This window comes from Papio anubis, chromosome 3 (assembly GCF_008728515.1).
Source record: "Papio anubis isolate 15944 chromosome 3, Panubis1.0, whole genome shotgun sequence".
Classification (NCBI taxonomy): Eukaryota; Metazoa; Chordata; class Mammalia; order Primates; family Cercopithecidae; genus Papio; species Papio anubis.
This window is the reverse complement of record NC_044978.1, coordinates 156687497-156706655: the sequence shown is the minus strand read 5'-3', so window position 1 is coordinate 156706655 and position 19159 is coordinate 156687497. Positions and strand designations below refer to the sequence as shown.

At 37.1% G+C, this 19159-nt stretch overlaps 1 pseudogene; it reads right to left on the bottom strand.

Moving 5' to 3' along the window:
• Positions 1-3886: 3886 nt before the first annotated feature.
• Positions 3887-6623, bottom strand: LOC101019968 (annotated as a pseudogene).
• Positions 6624-19159: the final 12536 nt, after the last annotated feature.

Below are 19159 nucleotides of genomic sequence, written 5' to 3'. Positions count from 1 at the left end.
ACATTTTCCACATTGTGGTTGCAACGATTTTGGGATAAAACCTGAGTTTTAACTTAAATTTTGACTTTTTAATTCATATAGTACATAGATATTTATTACCAAATGTAATAATAGTTACAAAGGAGTGCTAAAAGTTAAAAATTCTATAAAATATCCATATATTAAATCTAAATGTAAAACAGAAGATATTTCACAGCCCTCCAGTTGTCCTATAGGGTTTTTTTTTTTTAATATAATTGAATTTTAAGAAACTGTACTGATTGGCCAAAGCTGTGAATTATTTATTTTTTACTTAAAAAAATGTGCAAACCCAAAGCACAAAGTAGGAGAAATTAAAAGTGGTGATTCACCTCTTCTGATAAAGTTTGTGTTTCCAAATTTGAATCCCTCTATCTTTAGCCATAGGCTTGTTTAACAGCAGTGTAAGTTAGCAGAGAAAGAGGAAGCTCTGATTCATGTAATTCTTGATTATGACTTTGGTTTCACAGGAATAGGGGAAAATATAACTCAGTCTTTAGTCAGAGAAGGCAAGTTGATCAATATTAAATGGAATAGACACTGCCTGTGTTAACATTTCAAACTCCCTCCCATCCTCTAGCATCAGCTACCCCTCAACATAGAAAAATAAAAATTTATATTTCTGTCTCTTTCTTGACATTTCTTGACAAATCATGATCTACCAAAAGAAAAAAAACTGATTGTAGAAATATCATGCTTATAGGCATTTCAAACTCAAGCCGCTCAAGACTACCTCATCACCTTGCCTTATACCTAAAATAAACAAATGTGCTGATTTACTTATATAATATTTAATTCTGTATCACTATCCCAATTCAACACTTTTTTTTAATAATATAACAAGCTCTCTCCTAAAAAAGAGTTTGAGAATTGGAAATGTTCAATAAGAGAATTCCCTTTAAGAAACTATAGAGTTAAAATGCAATTTATATATTTGTTTGGATGCCTATTTGACATTCTACCAATGAAATGCACAAAGACAGAGCCTGGGTATGCAAGTGTCTGTGTGTGTTTTCTGTTCCTCTAAAGTCTGGTAAGTTGGTGATATAGTTAATCTATCATGAGTTCCATATCTCAGGCTAGTCAGTTTTCATTTCTTCTATCCTCAAGACAAAACTCCCTCATTATCAAAACAGATGACAATTTCCATAGATTTCTACCTTCATCATATGTCTTGAAAACTTTTTGTCCTAGTTTTTGAGTCCCCATATCTGTGTTCCAAACTGATAGAGACTCTTTCTGTCCTGGACTGTCTGAAAGATCTCTTAAATTATTTTTCTCCCATTTAATTTTAGCTCTTCTAATTTTTCCCACATAACAGAGTCATGAATTACTCTACTGTAATTTGTACTCCCGGGTTCAAATATTTTATTGGTTACCCATTGAATATAAAAGTAAATATTTATCAATATGCCAAAAAAAAAAATCCTTTTTCTTTTCCCATCAACTTTAAAATCTACTAGTAATAGAAGTATTAAACAGTGCTACTACTATTACTGTTACCGCTATTTACTATTCTGATTAGGACTACTGCAAACATACATACACACACACACACACACACACACACTCTTCAACCAAAACAGGTTACTCAAGGTTCCCTGCAGTTTTTTTCATAGGTTCTATATTTTAAACTCCTTCTACTCATCCACCTCCAGACAAATATCTGTGTGGCATCAATAACATATCAAATTATCATTTTAACAAAGGTTTTATTATTATTTCCCCAAGTTTTCTTTTAATTTACCCCAGCTCTACCATTGATTACTACTATAAATTCACAGTAGCTTTATATTGCCTAATATCATTGTTTAAATTTTTATATGCTTGCTCATTGGATTGAGCCCTTCTTGAGAGTCATTTTTTTTAAAAAAAGAATCTGTTACCTAAGAAATACTGTACATAGCCAAGTTTGGATTGGTTTAACCGATTTAAACTATTTATGGATATGATTTTTGAAACATGGTTATTTAATTGACACATAGCATTTTACTTATTCGTTGGGTACATGTTGTATTTTGTTACATGCATAGAATATGTAATCATCAAGACAGAGTATTTGGGATATTCATTACCTTGAGTATTTCTCGTTTGTATGTGTTGGAAACAGTTCAAATCATTTCTTCTTGCTACTTTGAAATATACAATATATTACTGCTAATTTTAGTCACCCTACTATGCCAGCAAATATTAGAACTCATACCTTCTATCCAACTGTATATTTGCACCCATTAACTCACCTCTCTTCATCTACCTCTCCCTCTCACTTGCACTGACTAGCCTCTGGTATCTATAGTTCTACTCTCCACTTCCATGAAATCCATGGTTTTAGCTCTCACATAAGAGTGAGAACATGTGATATTTGTACTTGTGTGACTAACTTATTTTACTTAGCATAGTGACCTCTAGTCCCATCCATGTTGCTGCAAATAACATGATTTCATTCATTTTTATGCATGAATAGTTTTTTATTAGGTATATATAACATATTTTTAGTCATTCATCTATTAATGGACACTTACATTGGTTCCATATCTTGGCTATTGGGAATAGTGCTGCAATAAGCATGCAAGTGCAAGGTGTCTCTTTGATATACTGATTTCTTTTTCTTTTGATAATTACCCAGCCTTGGAATTGCTGGATCACGTGGTAGTTACATTTTTAGGTTTTTCTTTTTCTTTGTGAAAAATGTCTGTACTGTTTTCCATAGTGGTTGTACAAATTTACAATTTCTCCAACAGTGTATAAGAGTCCCCTTTCTCTGCATCTTTGCCAGCATCTGTTATTTTCGTCTTTTTAATAATATATATTAGAGCTGGCATAAGATGATATCTAATTGTAGTTCTGACTTGCATTTCCCTGATAATTAGTGAAGTAGAGTATTTTTTTACATATCTATTAAGCATTTGTATGTCTTCTTTTGAGAAATGTTTATTCATGTCCTCTGTCCATTTTGTAATGGAATTATTTGGTATTTTACTATTGAGTTGTTTGAGTTTCTTACGTATTCTGGATATTAGTCCCTTGTTGAATATCTATTTTGCAAATATTTTCTCCCATTGAACAGTTTATCTCTTCACTCTGCCTTTTTTTTTTTTTTTTTTTTTTTGCTGTGCAGAAAGCTTTAAATTTAATATAATCTCATTTATCTATTTTTGTTTCTATTATCTGTACTTCTGAGGTCTTAGTCATAAAGCATTTGCCTAGACCAATGCCCTGAAACATTTTTCCTAGGTTTCCTTCTAGTAGTTTTATAGTTTCAGGTCTTACATTTAAGTCTTTAATCAAACTTGGGTTGAATGCTGCATATGGTGAGATATAGGGGTCTAGTTTCATTCTTCTGGATATGGATATTCAATTTTCCCAGCACCATTTATTGAAAAGAGCATTTTTCCCCAGTGTGTGTCTTTGGTATATTTGTCAAAAATTAGCTGGGTGTAAATATGTGGCTTTACTTTTGGATTCTCAATTCTGTTCCACTAGTGTATATGTCTTTTTTTATACTAATATCATGCTGTTTTGGTTACTATAGCTTTGTCATTCATTTTGAAGTCAGACAGTGTGAAGCCTCCAACTTTCTTCTTTTTTTCTCAGAATAGCTTTGTCTATCCGGGCTCCTTTATGGTTTCAAACAAATTTTGGGATTTTTAAAAATATTTCTGTGAAAAATAGCGTTGGTAGTTTGATAGGGATTGCACTGAATCTGCAGATTGCATTGAGCAGTATGGTCACTTTAATAATATTAATTATTCTGATCCATGAACATGGGGTGTATCTCCATTTGTCTGTGTCATCTTCAACATCTTTCAGTAGGTTTGTATAGTTTTTCTTATAGAGATCTTCACCTCCTTGGTAAAATTTATTCCTGAGTGATTTTTTTTTTTTTTTTTAGCTACTGAAAACGAGATTGCATTCTTTATTTTTTTTCTGAAGGAGAAAGATTTTATTGGCACAGACATGTCTTATTAACTTGACAGAATTAAGCAGTAATTTAAAAAAAAAAAAGTAAAAGCTGGTTTCTCTAAAACTAGTTTCATTGGGGTCAGTAGGTCAGAAGCAGATTGTAACCACTCAGTTTCGCTTTAAGCCACGACATTAGGAAGCAATCTGTAAAACTAGTATAGTTTCTTCAACTATTAAACTTATTCATTCACATGATTGGCTGAGGTGCACAAAAATAAAACTCCTACTAAAAAAGAATCATGCCAGGGACAAGACCAGAGATAGTTTCTGACATTGCAAAGCTCGATAGGTACAGGAACCCTAGGAGAACGTGACTTTCTCCAAAAGGTTACCATACCATCATATCTCCTGTGAACTTGTCACAAATGTGGAAAGCTGCTTGCTTAGAGGTACTGCTCACAGCAGAGAATTTGTCCTCTCATTAAAATCTCCACTTTTCATTATTAGGTATCTGTCTTGCTCTCTGAAGATGCATAAGTAGGGGAGGCGGTGGGGGAGTGGGGGAATGCAGCCAGAGCCAGGGCAGCAGGCACTACCTACAGCACTGGTCTTTGGGAAAAAAACACATGGTACTTGCATCAGTGGCTTATGTGGTCTAACTGTCTGTACTATGGCTGTCAGTCCACTGAATGGGCTGGGAGGTATCTGGGATTTGGTGTGTGTTATTGGAAGATAGCTCTGATGGGTCATGGATAGGTTAGAGCCAATCCAGTTCAGGCCCTGTCTCAGACTTGTATCTTATGTGAACTCAAAAAATAAAACACACTTCTATCTCCATCTCACCCCCATCCCTGATTATATTCAGGGAAAGACTGCCCCAGGAATGGCCAGCCAGGCCTACAGCAGATTAGATCTTTCCCCAATACTGCTCAGTGTGTGGAATTTCAGTCACCACTTCAGATTCAATTCCATAGTGATCTTGTCCTCTGAGGATTTTAAAGAAGTTATTTTCACAGATAATGGCCTTCAGCCCCATCCATGTCCCTGTAAAGAACATTATCTTGTTCACTTTTATGGCCATATGGTATTCCATGGTGTATATGTACCACATTTTCTTTATCCAGTCTATCGTTGATAGACATATAAGTGGAAGTTAAATGATGAGAACACATGGACACATAGAGGGGAAAACACCCACGGGGGACTGTTGCGGGGAGGAGAGTGGGAGAAGGGAGGAGATCAGGAAAAATAACTAATGGGTACTAGGCTTAATATCTGAGTGTTGAAATAATCGGCACAACAAAACCCCATGACACAAGTGTACCTACGTAACAAACCTGCACATGTACCCCTGAACTTAAAATAAAACTTAAAAAATAAGGAAGCCATTATTACCCAGTCCCTGTTCCAGGATTTGCAACCAGTCAGTAGGACATGCTGTCCTCCACCTTGCAGCCCAGGATGCAGATGGCATGGCCTCCATCATCTTGGTGTTCTTTGAACTTGTACAGCAGGAAATCCGAATACACAGAGAAGGCTTCCTCCACTGGGTCATTTTTGCAGATCTTGGTCATGATGTCCTTTGTGCTGTTGGAGATACGGTAAGAACTGCATCCATAGTGCTTGCCCTCTTTGTAGATCTGGCCAGGTTTGCAGGTCTTGCTGCACTTGGGGGAGTCTCCTTTCCCCACATATGGAGCCATGGATGTGGTGCTCACAGGGACGGAGGGATGGGAAAAGTCTGCAACCTACATGAGAGTCATAGACGCCACCAGAAACCAGGCCTTTTCTTGTCCAGAAGTTCCAAGCTTCATTAGTATAACCACCGTTGCAGCCGTCCCCACACAAGCAGGTGAGCTTGTCCTCCGTGGACACCTCCATATGACTCCCTCCCCTGCCCCGTGTTGGGGTGGATGCAGATCCAGTCAGAGATGGCTTCCAAAGCCCCCAAAGCCCAGCAAAAGCCATAGGAGCCCTGGTCTCTGATCTCTCCGAGGTCAGTCTGGCCACTGTTCCTGTGGATCAAAGCTTTCAGGCAGATTTATGTCCTAGAAAACTTAGCTCTCTGGGGCAGCTTGGATCTGCCCAGGAAGGTACCACACGGCCTCCTCAGGTAGCTCATTCCATTTTGTGGAAGTTGTGCCTGGCCTGCTGCGTGGTGTTTGGTTTGTTGATATAGTTGACTAGCTGTTCAGACAAGGGGTGGAAATAGGGTCTGCTTCCTGCACTGGCCAGCACCAGCAGGCAGCAGAGGGAGGTCAAGAGCCACCTTAAGTCTGAAGATGGATCCTGGATCAACCTTTCTGAGTTCATAGATTCATCAAGATGAATGTACCTCAGCTACATTCTCCTCTGACAGAAGGTACTGTGGGATCAGTTTTTCCGGCATACCAAAAGGTGCTAGGTCTTCCTTTGAACCCAACAGCGTTTGCTTTTTAGTGGGTGTGGGGGTCTCTGTTAGGTAAGGTAGAGGAATGTGGGGCATGGGCTATAATCCTTCTCCTGGCACAAGCCTGTTAACTTCCTCAGTCAGTGCAGAAGTCCAGGGGCAGGGCGTGTCCTCCTTCTCCATATGCCCCAACTGATCATCCATTCTCTACTCTTGCATTTTTAACTTATTTCTCAGCTAGTTTATTATGGGTTCATAGAAATGCTACTAATTTTTTACATTGATTTTGTATCCTGTAATTTTAATGCATTTATTAACCAGATCTAATAGTTTTTTGGTGGAATTTTTATTTTTTTCTAGATGGAGGATCATATCATCAGCAAAGAGGGACAATTTGACTTCGTCTTTTCCAATTTGGATGCCGTGTGTGTGTGTGTGTGTGTGTGTGTGTGTCTATTTTCCTCCTGCCTGGTTGCTCTGGCTAGGACTTCCACTCTTATGTTGAATAGGAGTGATGAAAGCAGGCATTCTTGTCTTATTTCATCTCTTTGAGAAAAGGCTTTCAGCTTTCACCCATTCAGTTTGATGTCAGCTGTGGTTTTGTCATACACAGTCTTTATTGGATTGAGGTATGTACCTTTAATACCTAGTTTGTTGAGGGTTTTTATCATAAAAGGAGGGTGGACTTTATCAAGCGCTTTCTCTGCATCTATTGAGATTTTTATATGTCTTTTGTTCTTCATTCTGTTAATGTGACATATCACATTTATTGATTGAGGTAAGTTGAATCATCTTTGCCTCCCTGGGATAAATCCCACATTACGATGGTATATTATTGTTTTCATGTACTATTGGATTCTGTTTCCTAGTGTTTGTTGAACATTTTTGCATCTAAGTTTTTCAGGATATTTTCTTGCCTGTAGGGTTTTTTTCTTTATTTTTATTGTGTCTTTGTCTGGCTTTAGTATTTAGTATTGGGGCAATGTTTGCTTCACAGGATGAGTTAGGAAGAATTCACTCATCTTCAATTTCCTGGAATAGTTTGAGGGTAATTGGTGTTACTTCTTTTTTGAAAGTTTGTTTATGTAGACTTGTTCACAATAGTCTTTGATTCACTTTTATATTTCTGTGTCATCAGTTGTAATGTCTTCTTTTACATTTTGCTTTTGTTTATTTAGGCCTTCTCTCTTCTTTTTTCTTGGTTAATCTAGCAACTGGTTTATTGATTTTTCTTTATATTTTCAAAAGAAACAATTTTTCATTTTACGAAATCTTTGTATTTTAGTCACTATTTTGTTTAGTTTCACTCTGATTTTTGTTATATTTTTTGTACTAAGTGTGGCTTTGATTTGTTCTTGCTTCTCTAGTTTCTTCAGGTACATTGTTAGATTGCTTATTTCAAATGTTTCTATTTTTTGGTGTAGGCATGTATTGCTATAAACTTCCTTCTTAGCCCTGTTTTTGCTGTATTTTATAGGTTTTGTATTTTGTGTTTTGATTTTCATTTGTTTCAAGACTTTTTTTTTCATATTTTTCTTAATTTCTTCCTTGATCAAATTGCCATTCAGGAGCACGTTGTTCAATTACCATGCATTTGTACAATTTCCCAAGTTATTTTTATTGATTTGTAGTTTTATTCCATTGTAGTTTGAGAGGACATTTGATATGATTTCAATTTTTAAAAATAATAATTAAAAATGAAGAACTATTTTGTGTCCTAACATATGATCTATCTTGGAGAGTGTTCCGTTTGCTGATGATAAGAATGTGTATTCTGTAGCTATTGAATAAAATGTTCTGTAAATGTCTTTTAGGTCCATTTGGTTTAGTGTGTAGTGTAATTCTAAAATTTCTTTGTTAATTTTCTCTCTAGATTATCTGTCTAATGCTGAAAATGGAGTGTTGAAGTCCCCAACTATTACTGTATTGGAGTCAATGACTCCCTTTAGATCTAATAATGTTTCCTTTATTTATCTGGGTGCTCCTTTGCTGGGTGCATAGATTTTCAGAATAGTCATAGCCTCTTGCTGAATTGATCCTTTTATCATCACATAATATCATCTTTTTTGTCTCATTTTACTGTTTTTGATGTCAAGTTTGTTTTATTTGATGTAAGTGTATCTACTCTGGCTCACTTTGCGTTTCCATTAATATGGAATTTTTTAAATATCCCTTTATTTTTAGTTTGTGTATCTTTAAAAGTGATGAGTTCCTTATAGGCAGCATATAATCCTGTCATTGATATGGTGTGACTCTGTGTCCCCACCCAAATTTCATCTTGAATTTTAATCCCCACATGTCAAGGGAGGAACCTGGTAGGAGGTGATTAAATGATGGAGGCAGTTTTCCGCATGCTGTTCTCATGAAAGTGAGTGAGTTCTCACAAGATCTGATGGTTTTATGTGTTGGGCAGTTCCTCCTTCACATGCCTTCTCTCCCCCACTACTTTGTGAAGAAGGTGCCTGCTTCCCCTTCCTCTATGATTCCAAGTTTCCTGAGGCTTTTCCAGCCATGCAGGATTCTTTCCTTTATAAATTAACCAGTCTCAGGGAAGTTCTATACAGCAGTGTGAAAATTGACAAATACAGTCATTTTTTTAGCCATTCAGTCAGTCTATATCTGTTAATCAGAAGTTTCATTCATTTATATTCAAGATTGTTGTTAATATGTGATTGGCATTGGGTGCCAGGGTAGTGTATTTCTGACATTGTATTAATTAATTTCTGATTGTTTTGTATATATTTTTTCTTCTCTTTCTCTCTTATTGTTTAGCATTGTGGTTTACTGGTTTTCTGTAGTGGCAATATTTGAGTCTTTTCTCTTATTTGTGTTTTCTCTACCAGTTGATTTTACATTTGTGTGTGTTTTCATGATGATAGGTGTCAATGTTTCGCTTCCAGGTATAGGACTCCATTAAGCACTTGTAGTGCCGATGTAGTGGTGATGAATTCTCTGCACTTTTGCTTTTACAGGAATGACGTTATTTCTCCTTCATTTATGAAGGATAACTTTGCTAGGTATAATATCCTTGGCTGACAGGTTTTTTTTTGTTTCTTATATAACTTATATCATCTCATTCTCTCCTAGCCTGTAAAATTTCTGCTGAGAAATCTGCTATTAGTCTGATAGGGGTTTCTTCATAAGTGACTAGATGCTTTCCTCTTGCTGTTTGTAGAATTCTCTCTTTGTCTTTCATGTTTGACAGTTTGACTATAATGTGCAATGGAGAAGACCTTTATGAATTTTATCTATTTGGCTATCATTTAGCCTGCTATATCTGAATGTCTAATTATCTTGCTAGACTTGGGAAGTTTTTATCTATTATTTCATTAAATTGGTTTTCTAACCCTTTTGTTTATTCTTCACCTTCTGGGACACTGAATATTTGAATATTTTGCTGCTTTATGGTGTCCTACATGTAAATACTCTTTGCTCATTCTTTTTTATTCTTCTGTCTTTACTTTCACCTGGGTGGGTTGTTTCAAAAGAACTGTTTTCACATTCTCTATGATTATTTATCCTGCTTAGTCTATTGTTGATGCTTTTGAATGCATTTTTGTATTTTGTTTAATGAATTCTCCAGTTCCATATTTTTAAAAGATATCTATCTCTTTGGTAAATATCTTATTCATATCCTAATTTTTTTTAGTTTATTTGTATTGTTTTTCAGCATTCTTTTGTATCTCACTCTGCTTCTTTAACACCAATATGTCTGATTCTTTTTCCAGGATTTTACACATTTCTTTTGGATCGGGATATGTTGGTGGAGAATTATTGTATTCCTCTAGAAATTGACATACTTCCTTGTTTTTTCGTCGTTCATGTGTATTCACATTGATATCTGTGCATTCGGTTTATCAGTCTTTTGTTCCAATATTTTTTTCTGAATTGGCTTTTGTATGGGAGGATATTTTCCTGAAGATGAGTCTATGGTGTTGGTTGAGTAGAACATGTTGGCTTTGATTATGGGTGTACTTTGTAGTGCAGTCTCTATATGATTTATTTGGCTGTAAACAGCATCATATGATGTCTTTGTGAGTTACTTGGTGGCTTAGGGTTGGTTGGTTGTTAGTAGAGGCTATGGTGAAGTTGCTGGGAACTAGGATGCCAGGTGGGTCAGTTTTGGGACCCCAGTGGTGGCAGCCATGTGCGTGCCTGTCATTGGGTGTCAGGGTGGTGTATGCTGGCACTTGTGTTAGCAGGTCCAGAGAGGCCAATTCTAGGGCACCAAGGTGGCTTGCTCAATTGCCAGAAATAACAGTGGTGGGCCAAGCACCTGAAAGGGTTCTTGGGTCCCTGGGAAGCAGGTGTGGTGTGGGCAATGGCAATAGCAGTGTTGGGACAACCCTCTGGGACCCAAATTGTCCATGCTGGTGTTGGTGATGGCTGTGACAGGCTGGGAGGGCCAGTCCTTAGACCTACTGGTGGTCCATGCAGGTGAGTACCAGATGTGGTGATAGCAACTATTTGGGTAAACCCAACTCTAGTCACTGGAAGGAGTATTCAGGTGCCAAGAGTGGACTAGGCTGGTTGTCTCTAGGCCCCCAGATGTCTTGCTCAGGTATTGTGAGGGAGGAGCTAGACAGCTAGACTGAGTGGATCTCTCCTTACCCATTCCTCCCTACTTCCTAGTGGTGTATGCAGGAGCTGGCTGTGGTAGGCAGGGAAGAGAAATCTCCAGGCCCTTTGGCAGAATGCTCAGATGTGGGCAGCAGTAGCAACACTGAAACTCTGCCACTGGGAAATGCAGGGTTGCTTTAAGCAGAAGAAGCTATAGGCATTGGTTTGGTGTGGGGGAAGGGCATATTCTTGGCTTATACTTGAGCTCTCAGTAGACCACAGGGGTGGCAGAAGCTGTAGGCAGTAGAATTTGTCCTAAGGCATATGAAAATCTTTGGCTGCCTCTCTGTTGGGAGAGGCAGGGTTGCTGCCAGTGGTTCCCACCTCACCCCTTGCAGTTGCAGCTGTGGGCAGGAAATGTCAGTGAGGCTCCAGAAATGTGAAGTTCAGACACTCTTGGGCCCCAGTGTAGGACGCAGTCTGATGGTGACTGAGCTCTCAAGATGGCATCATGCTGTAGTTTCTTTTTTTTTTTTTCTTTTTCTTCTTTTTCTCTTTCTTAGTTTTTTGTTTATTGAGACAGAGTCTTGCTCTGTCACCCAGGCTGGAGTACAGTGGCACAATCTTGAATCACTGCAACCGCTACCTTCCGGGTTCAAGCAATTCTCCTGCCTCAGCCTCCTGAGTAGCTGGGATTACAGGTGCACACTGCTGTGCTCAGCTAACTTTGTATTGTTTTTGGTAGAGACGGGGTTTCACCATGCTGAACAGGCTGGTCTTGAGCTCCTGACCTTGTGATCTGCCTGCCTCAACTTCCCAAAGTTCTAGGATTATAGTCATGAGCCACCATGCCCAGCTCATGCTGTAGCTTCTTAAGGCTCAGGGGTTTGTTGGACCTGTTGTGAGCTCTCTCTGGGGCAACGTCATTTATGGTCTCCAGGCAACTCTCTATGTTAATCTCAGGTCTCTTGAGGGTACAGGACCTCTCTCATGACTAGAATTGCAGGAGTCCACAGTGAGAAATTGGACCACGGGGGCCTCTCCCTTACCATTTTTCTGCATTCTCTAATGCAGAGAACCTCTGAACCTGGAGAAGCTAAATTCTCCAGGTTCTCAGCCAATGCCGGCCTTGCAGGGTGCCTTGCTTCCCTCTCCTTCTTTGCTTTTGGTATTTCCTGTCACTTTTATGTTAAATTCTAACGTTCTATGATAAATGATCTATTCAAAGTACAATTATCTACTCATTATTTTGGTTCTTTGCAGAAGAAGCGAGTACCAGATACAGTTAGTCAGTCACCTTGAGGCTCTCTCATCTAGGAAACATAGTCAATAATGGTAAATCAAACAAAAAGAAGAAAAATCTAAATAACACAAAAGAGGACACTAGAGTAAAGGGGAAAATACCAAATCATCATCATCATCATGAAACAAAGCAAAACAATCACAAAACTACTTAGAATAGAAATAAGATGGTCAACATTTATCACTTATCAAAATAAATGATAATATACATATGTGTGAAAGGTAAAAAGAATCATCAGAGTTAAAGAATAAACCAAATATATACACTATTTCAAGACAGATATAAAAACCTAGAAGCACGGAAAGGTTGACTTTTTTTAAAAAAAGGAAAAAAAAAAAAAAACATGCCACCTGTCTCGGTCTTTGCAGACATGTTCCATGCTAGGGAACTTCTTTAATAAGTAATAGGACATTTTCTGAAACTTTGGAGCAGCTAATAAGAAAAGCTTAAGGTCTTCTCAGGTCTTTTCTGAACATTTGTCTTGTCTGGACATACATGTGGCTTTTCTAATACCTTGTACATATGGTTGCTTTTAATTATCTCGGAACTCCCAAAGAGCCCCATTGGTGCCACTCACTCCTTGTGACTTTAGATGGTCTAATGTAATGGTCTAATATAATATCTCCACCAACTATATCTTTTCTCGCATATCTGTGGATCTTCTTTTCCCTGAAGTTTTTATGAACAAATCCCATTGCATTCAACCACTTTCTGCTACCTGACCTCTGAGAGAGGCAAAACATACACCAGTCCTTTAAGCATCACCAAGACAAATGAGAACTTTGCCAATCATGTCCCCTGTGCTGCCTCCAGTTCAAGGATGGGAACTGGCAACTGGGCTTCTGTGTCTTTCAGACAAAGACCATGCTGTGTAGAGGAAGGGGCAAGGCAAAAATGAGTGAAAATACCATACATTTTCCTCCTATTTTCAATGTGGCTTTCTCTTGATTGGCCATTCCCTTGGTTGCTGTGTATCTCTGACTGTTTTCCAGAGCTCCCACTAGGTGGCTTTGCTATGGATCTTGTACTGTCTTCCAGAGCTGGCTCATCTATTAGCCAGCTTCTGCTTGCTGTTTGATTTCCCTGTTGAGGGGAAAGGGCTTGGAGCTTTCTAGTTTGCCATTTTTAATCTGGTCCTCTAACATGTAAGTTTTATAAGCGAAGGGAATTGGATTGTTTTATCTCCACTGTACACTCAGTCCCCAGAGTAATGTTTGTAAATAGTGGACATGATATAACTATTAATTGAGCACATTCTCAACTTTCTGCTTTGTATCTAATCATAACTTCAACTTACTTTATTTGCTTTTCAATAATTTAATAAACAATTTAAAAAACAACTAATCTACTCTGTCAGTCCTATGAATCAGGAATTATATATATTTCGATATTGATGGTATTAAGAGAAATATTGTAAGAAGAAAGTACCACAGAGATAAGCATGGATTGTGCCTTAAAGAATTATATGTAGCATAAAATTGGTTATATTTTGTTCTGTAAGAGGTGGAAAGCTATTAAACGTTTTTAACCAAAATAATGACATGCTCACACTGCTGGTAGTTGTTGATTGGCATTGCCAGGAAAGTATTAAAAATATCAATTTACTCAGAATTTCTGCAGGTATAATATATATGTTACCCATATATCCAGGGAATCTAATAATAAATTTACTTTAGAAAAACATGTTTCTGCAAGAAGAATTTTAGCTGTACAAAACAGGAGGATTTGAGCTTAATTACAATATTCTTCCAAAGATTCAGAAAAAAGAAATAAACTTGATACTCATCTGTTAACTCCGGCTTTCTTATTATTAATATCTGCATGGAATATTTTGCCTAATCTTTTACTTGTAACTTATCTGAGTCTTGTATTTAAATTATTTGTATTCCTTCAAATATTTCTGGGCTTTGTTCTGGAATGGAGTTGAGTTACTTAAAAGCAATTTGAACCTTTCAAGGCGTATTTTTTAAATAATTTCAACTTTTATTGTAGGTTCAGTGGGTACATGTGCAGATTTGTTACATGGGTATATTGTGTGATGCTGAGCTTTGGGGCATGAATCTAGTCACATAGGTGGTGGGCATAGTGCCTAATAGACAGTTTTTCAGCTCATGTCCTCCTCCTTTCCTCCCCGCTCTAGTAGTCTGTAGCATCTACTGTTCCCATATTTATGTTTATGTGTACTCAAGGTTTAGTTCTCACTTATAAGTGAGAACATAGAGTATTTGGTTTTCCTTTTCTACCTTATTCCATTTAAAATTATGGCCTCCAGCTGCATCCATGTTGCTATGAAGGACGTGAATTTGCAAAGGACATGAACAGACACTTCTCAAAAGAAGACATACAAGCAGCCAACAAATATGTGAAAAAAAAAATGCTCATTATCACTAATCATTGGAGACATGCAAAATCAAAACCACAATACGATACCATCTTGTACCAGTCAAGACACATTTTTAACCTTGTTTACGGGAGTTCAGGATAGCTTTTCATCTAGGACTCACATGGCCCCATGAGAGAGTCTTTAAGATTTTGTAGACTCAACCTTGTGTATTAAGAGCTCTTTTCATTTTGGCTGGTGGGAATGTGAATGATCTTTGACCCTGTATAATTTACAGGGATTATTCTACTTGATATTATATAAATTCCAGGGATTTTTCTATGTCTGGTAGTGTTTTCCTGAACTCAGTACTCAGCTGTAGACTTCAGGGAAACACTGCATGTCTCCACAGTTCTCTCTCTTCCTCCCTCTGTCTGGTCTCTGGCTCGTGAATTCTAGCCCTCTTGATTTCCCTGAACTCTGAAGTTCCTCAACCAAGAAATACAGCCAGCCTCTATTTGAGTTTCTTGTGCTTTTTTCCTAGAAACTGCCTTTGGTCAGTAAGATGGAGCGATCATATGGTTCCACTTGTGTGTAATTTTTCTCTCAGTTCTCAGTGCCATGCCTTGCATGTGATCCAAAATCTAAGAACATTGACTTCAGGTATTTTATCTATTTTTTTTTTTTTTTTAATTCGTTAAGGTAGAAGAGTGAACTTGGTCCCTGACACTTTATCATGATAAGAGGTGGCAAGTTCAGGAAAACTTATATTTGGCAAATGGTATATGGGAAAGGTAGAGACTGATTTGAAAATGTTTAGGAAGAGAAATCAATAAAAATTGATTGTTTAATCTGATATAGGTTGTGAGAGTAGGAAAACAACCTAGAACAACCAATTTGTTACACTTTACATGGTTAATATTTCTTGTCCCTTTCTTTAACTCTCTCTGTTTCCTATTGCCCAGTATTCTGTTTATTCTCTAGGTTTATTTGACATGGATGTATAAATGCATTCCACCATTTATTTATTTTACATGTAAGTCTGCCCTCCAACATGCACCTCTAGGCCACAGTTATATCTAATCAACCTTTGAATATATTTTGATAAATTAATGTTATAGGCTATTTTCACTGTATATTGTAATAGGAAGAAAATATCCACTGAGACAACATATTGATCATATTAATGAACTAGGACATTTCATGTGATAGAAAAATCTCCCACTGTTCTCTATCATTTTCAATATATACATTTGAGAATAAATTTATATTGTTGGGGTGAATTCCGAATATACAAAATAGCCACTTATTGATTTGGGTATGAAACTGTTATTTGGAATCAAATATTGAGACCTATTGATATTGAAATAAGGAGGACCTTATCTTGTTGTACAAATATAAATTAAAATTTAAAAGATGTCTTCTATCTACTTAAATTATTGCATTTTAGGATACCACTATAGGGATACTAAGGAAGCAGAAATAGAAACACAGAGAGGAAAAATAATTTTTAATAGATGTATAAAACATTTTTCTCAGTATAAAAATCTTCCTGGCTGGGAGCAGTGCCTCATACCTGTAATCCCAGCACTTTGGGAGGCCGAGGCGGGTGGATCACAAGGTCAGGAGATCAAGACCATCCTGGCTAACACGGTGAAACCCCATCTCTACTAAAAATACAAAAAAAAAAAAAAGTAGCTGGGCGCGGTGGCAGGTGCTTGTAGTCCCAGCAACTCAGGAGGCTGAGGCAGGAGAATGGAGTGAACCCCGAAGGCGGAGCTTGCAGTGAGCTGAGATCCCGCCACTGAACTCCAGCCTGGGTGACAGAGTGAGACTCTGTCTCAAAAAAAAAAAAAAAATCTTCCTGAAAGTGGAATAACACTTTCCCAAATTCTATTCTCCAGGGATGAAATAAATTCCAGGTGGGACTATGATGTGAAAATACAATGATGAATGGTTATTTGTTATGAATCGACAAATGTTGATTTGTATTTGTAACAAAAGTTGTTTTCAAATGTAATTAATCTTAGAAAATTAGTGTCTGATTTTATATTCTACCCTAAATACATATTTAAATCTTATTCTTCATAAAGAAGATTAGGTAGGGAACAAATATGAGCTTTGGCTCCCAACTTGAAATTCTTGATCTTTTCATGCATATATTTAAAAAATGTTAAGTTTTTCTCTCAGGTTAACAAATGGATGGAATGGCATCTTATTCAGTAATAATATGTGAGTGTTTTATTGCTAAAGAAATGGAATGCTACCCTGGTTGCCTTCCAAAACCCCAAATTTGGGAGCACTTATTATGTCCAGTGCTGACAAGGTAGAAAATAAGAACACTTGGACTTAGAAACAAGGAAAAAGTAAAAATAAATAAATAGATAAAAATAAACTCTCATACTGGTATAGTACTCTAATGAGCTGCAGAACTCCATGCTGACTTCAGATGCCACCAGAATTAGAAACTAGACATTGCTTACACCTCTGTTTAAAAAAAAAAAAAAAAAAAAAATCTGAAGACTGACTACAACTAAATATGCTTTACTTTCAACCTTCTCTTTCATAAACAGAGAAAGGATCATTTACACATAACTAGGTAATGCAATAATGATTTTGAGATAGGGTTTGCTCAGGTTAGCATTTTCTGAATTGATTATATTATTTACATTTTTGCATGAATTTTCATTGCCATATAAATTATCAAAGTAAACAACATATGAAAGATTTCTAAACTTAAAGATAATGAACTGTAAGAACTTGAAGAACTAGCACACTGCTCATTCACTACATTTTCTATGTAAAAAAAGTATGTGAAAACATAAATTGAATATAGATTACTTACATGTGACTAGAGATAATTGTTACAGATTGCATGTATGTGTCCTTCCACAATTCATATGTTGAAATCCTAACCCTTAGTGGAATGGAATTAGGACAGAGACCTTTTGGGAGGTAACTAGGTCATGAGGGTGGAGCCTTTACAATGGGATTAATGCCCTTATAAGAAAACTATTAGAGCAAGTAAGGGAATCTTATTTATGATTTCTTCTCTCCATCCTGTGAAGATACAATGAGTATCTGTGAAGAAAGAACAGAGCCCTCACCTGACACTGAATCTGCCAGCACTTTGATCTTGAACTTCCCAGCTGCCAATGATGCAGGAAATAAATCTTTGTGAAGTCAAACATAGCATATTGTATTTGTTTGTTATAGCAGCCCAAATAGCTGAGTGCAATAATTATTGATTCTGAGGTAAACGTGTATGTCTATATATGTCTGTCTGTATGTATATAAATGTGTTTATGTATTGATATCACACATTTATTCACACTATGACTTGGATACCCAGCAACAATGTAGCTTTTTTATTTTGTCTATAACTATTATAGACGTCCTTACCTTCCATATATAGAAAGAATAATCTCACAATCTCATCAACTAACATTAGCCTGGCTATGATAACATAAATAGTCACTTTAAGTAATGTTCAGCCTCTCTAAGTAAACATGCTTGATCTTCAATAGTTCTCCTCATGTCCTGCACCTCTCTAAGATAGTTCCTTCACATCTAGTGTTTGGGTGAGGTTCTGTAACGTGGTGGTGTTTGAGAAGAGTCCTTAGATCCTCTGTGACGTTTTCTTGTTCCACTAATGTTAAAGGTAACATTCCTTATTCAGTAGCTCACTATATGTTTTTCTAGCACTTGGGGATTTAGTTAGGAGGTAATACGATCATGTCTTGTTTAGGTTTGTCAGAGCCCATGGTTTCTAATTCACCCACTCTCATTTATGAGGTAGTTGGCTTCAGGGACTCTATTATATCTGCTAGTGACTCACATTGGTGCCAAAGGTAGCCCAGGAAAACGAATTATCTCTGTGACCGTGCTGAACGTTCTAGCTTATTTGGAATGACCTTATACTGGTCCATCCAGAGAAACGTTCATCCCACAGCTGCACATTTTTATCAAGATAAATTCTATTGAGCGAGCACAGTGGCTCATGCCTGTAATTCCAACACTTTTGGGAGGCCAAGGTGGGCGGATCTCAAGGTCAAGAGATCGAGACCATCCTGGCTAACACGGTGAAACCTCGTCTCCACTAAAAATATAAAAATTAGCTGGGTGTGGAAGCACATGCCTGTAGTCCCAGCTATTTAGGAGGTTAAGGCAGGAGAATCATTTGAACCTGGGAGGTGAAAGTTGCAGTGAGCTGAGATTGCACCACTGCACTCCAGCCTGGCGACAGAGGGAGAGTCTGAAAAAAAATTAAAAAATTTAAAAAAAGAATTATATACTAAAAATACAAAAAAAATTAGCTGGGCTTGGTGGCGGGTGCCTGTAGTCCCTGCTACTCAGGAGGCTGAGGCAGAGAATTGCATGAACCTGGGAGGTGGAGCTTGTAGTGAGCTGAGATCTTGCCACTGCACTCCAGCCTGGGCAATACAGCAAGATTCCATCTCAAAAAAATAGCAATAATAATAATACATAATCTAAAATATTATTTTTTGCAAGAATTTTTATTGCCATATATTATCCATTTACTCTGGTTTGATAATTTAATAATTTTAATAATTAAATTTAGAATTTGACAATTGTACTATTTTAAACTTTCATAATACCCCTCTCTATTTCTAATCATTAAATGTATAATAGAATGTACATTAAA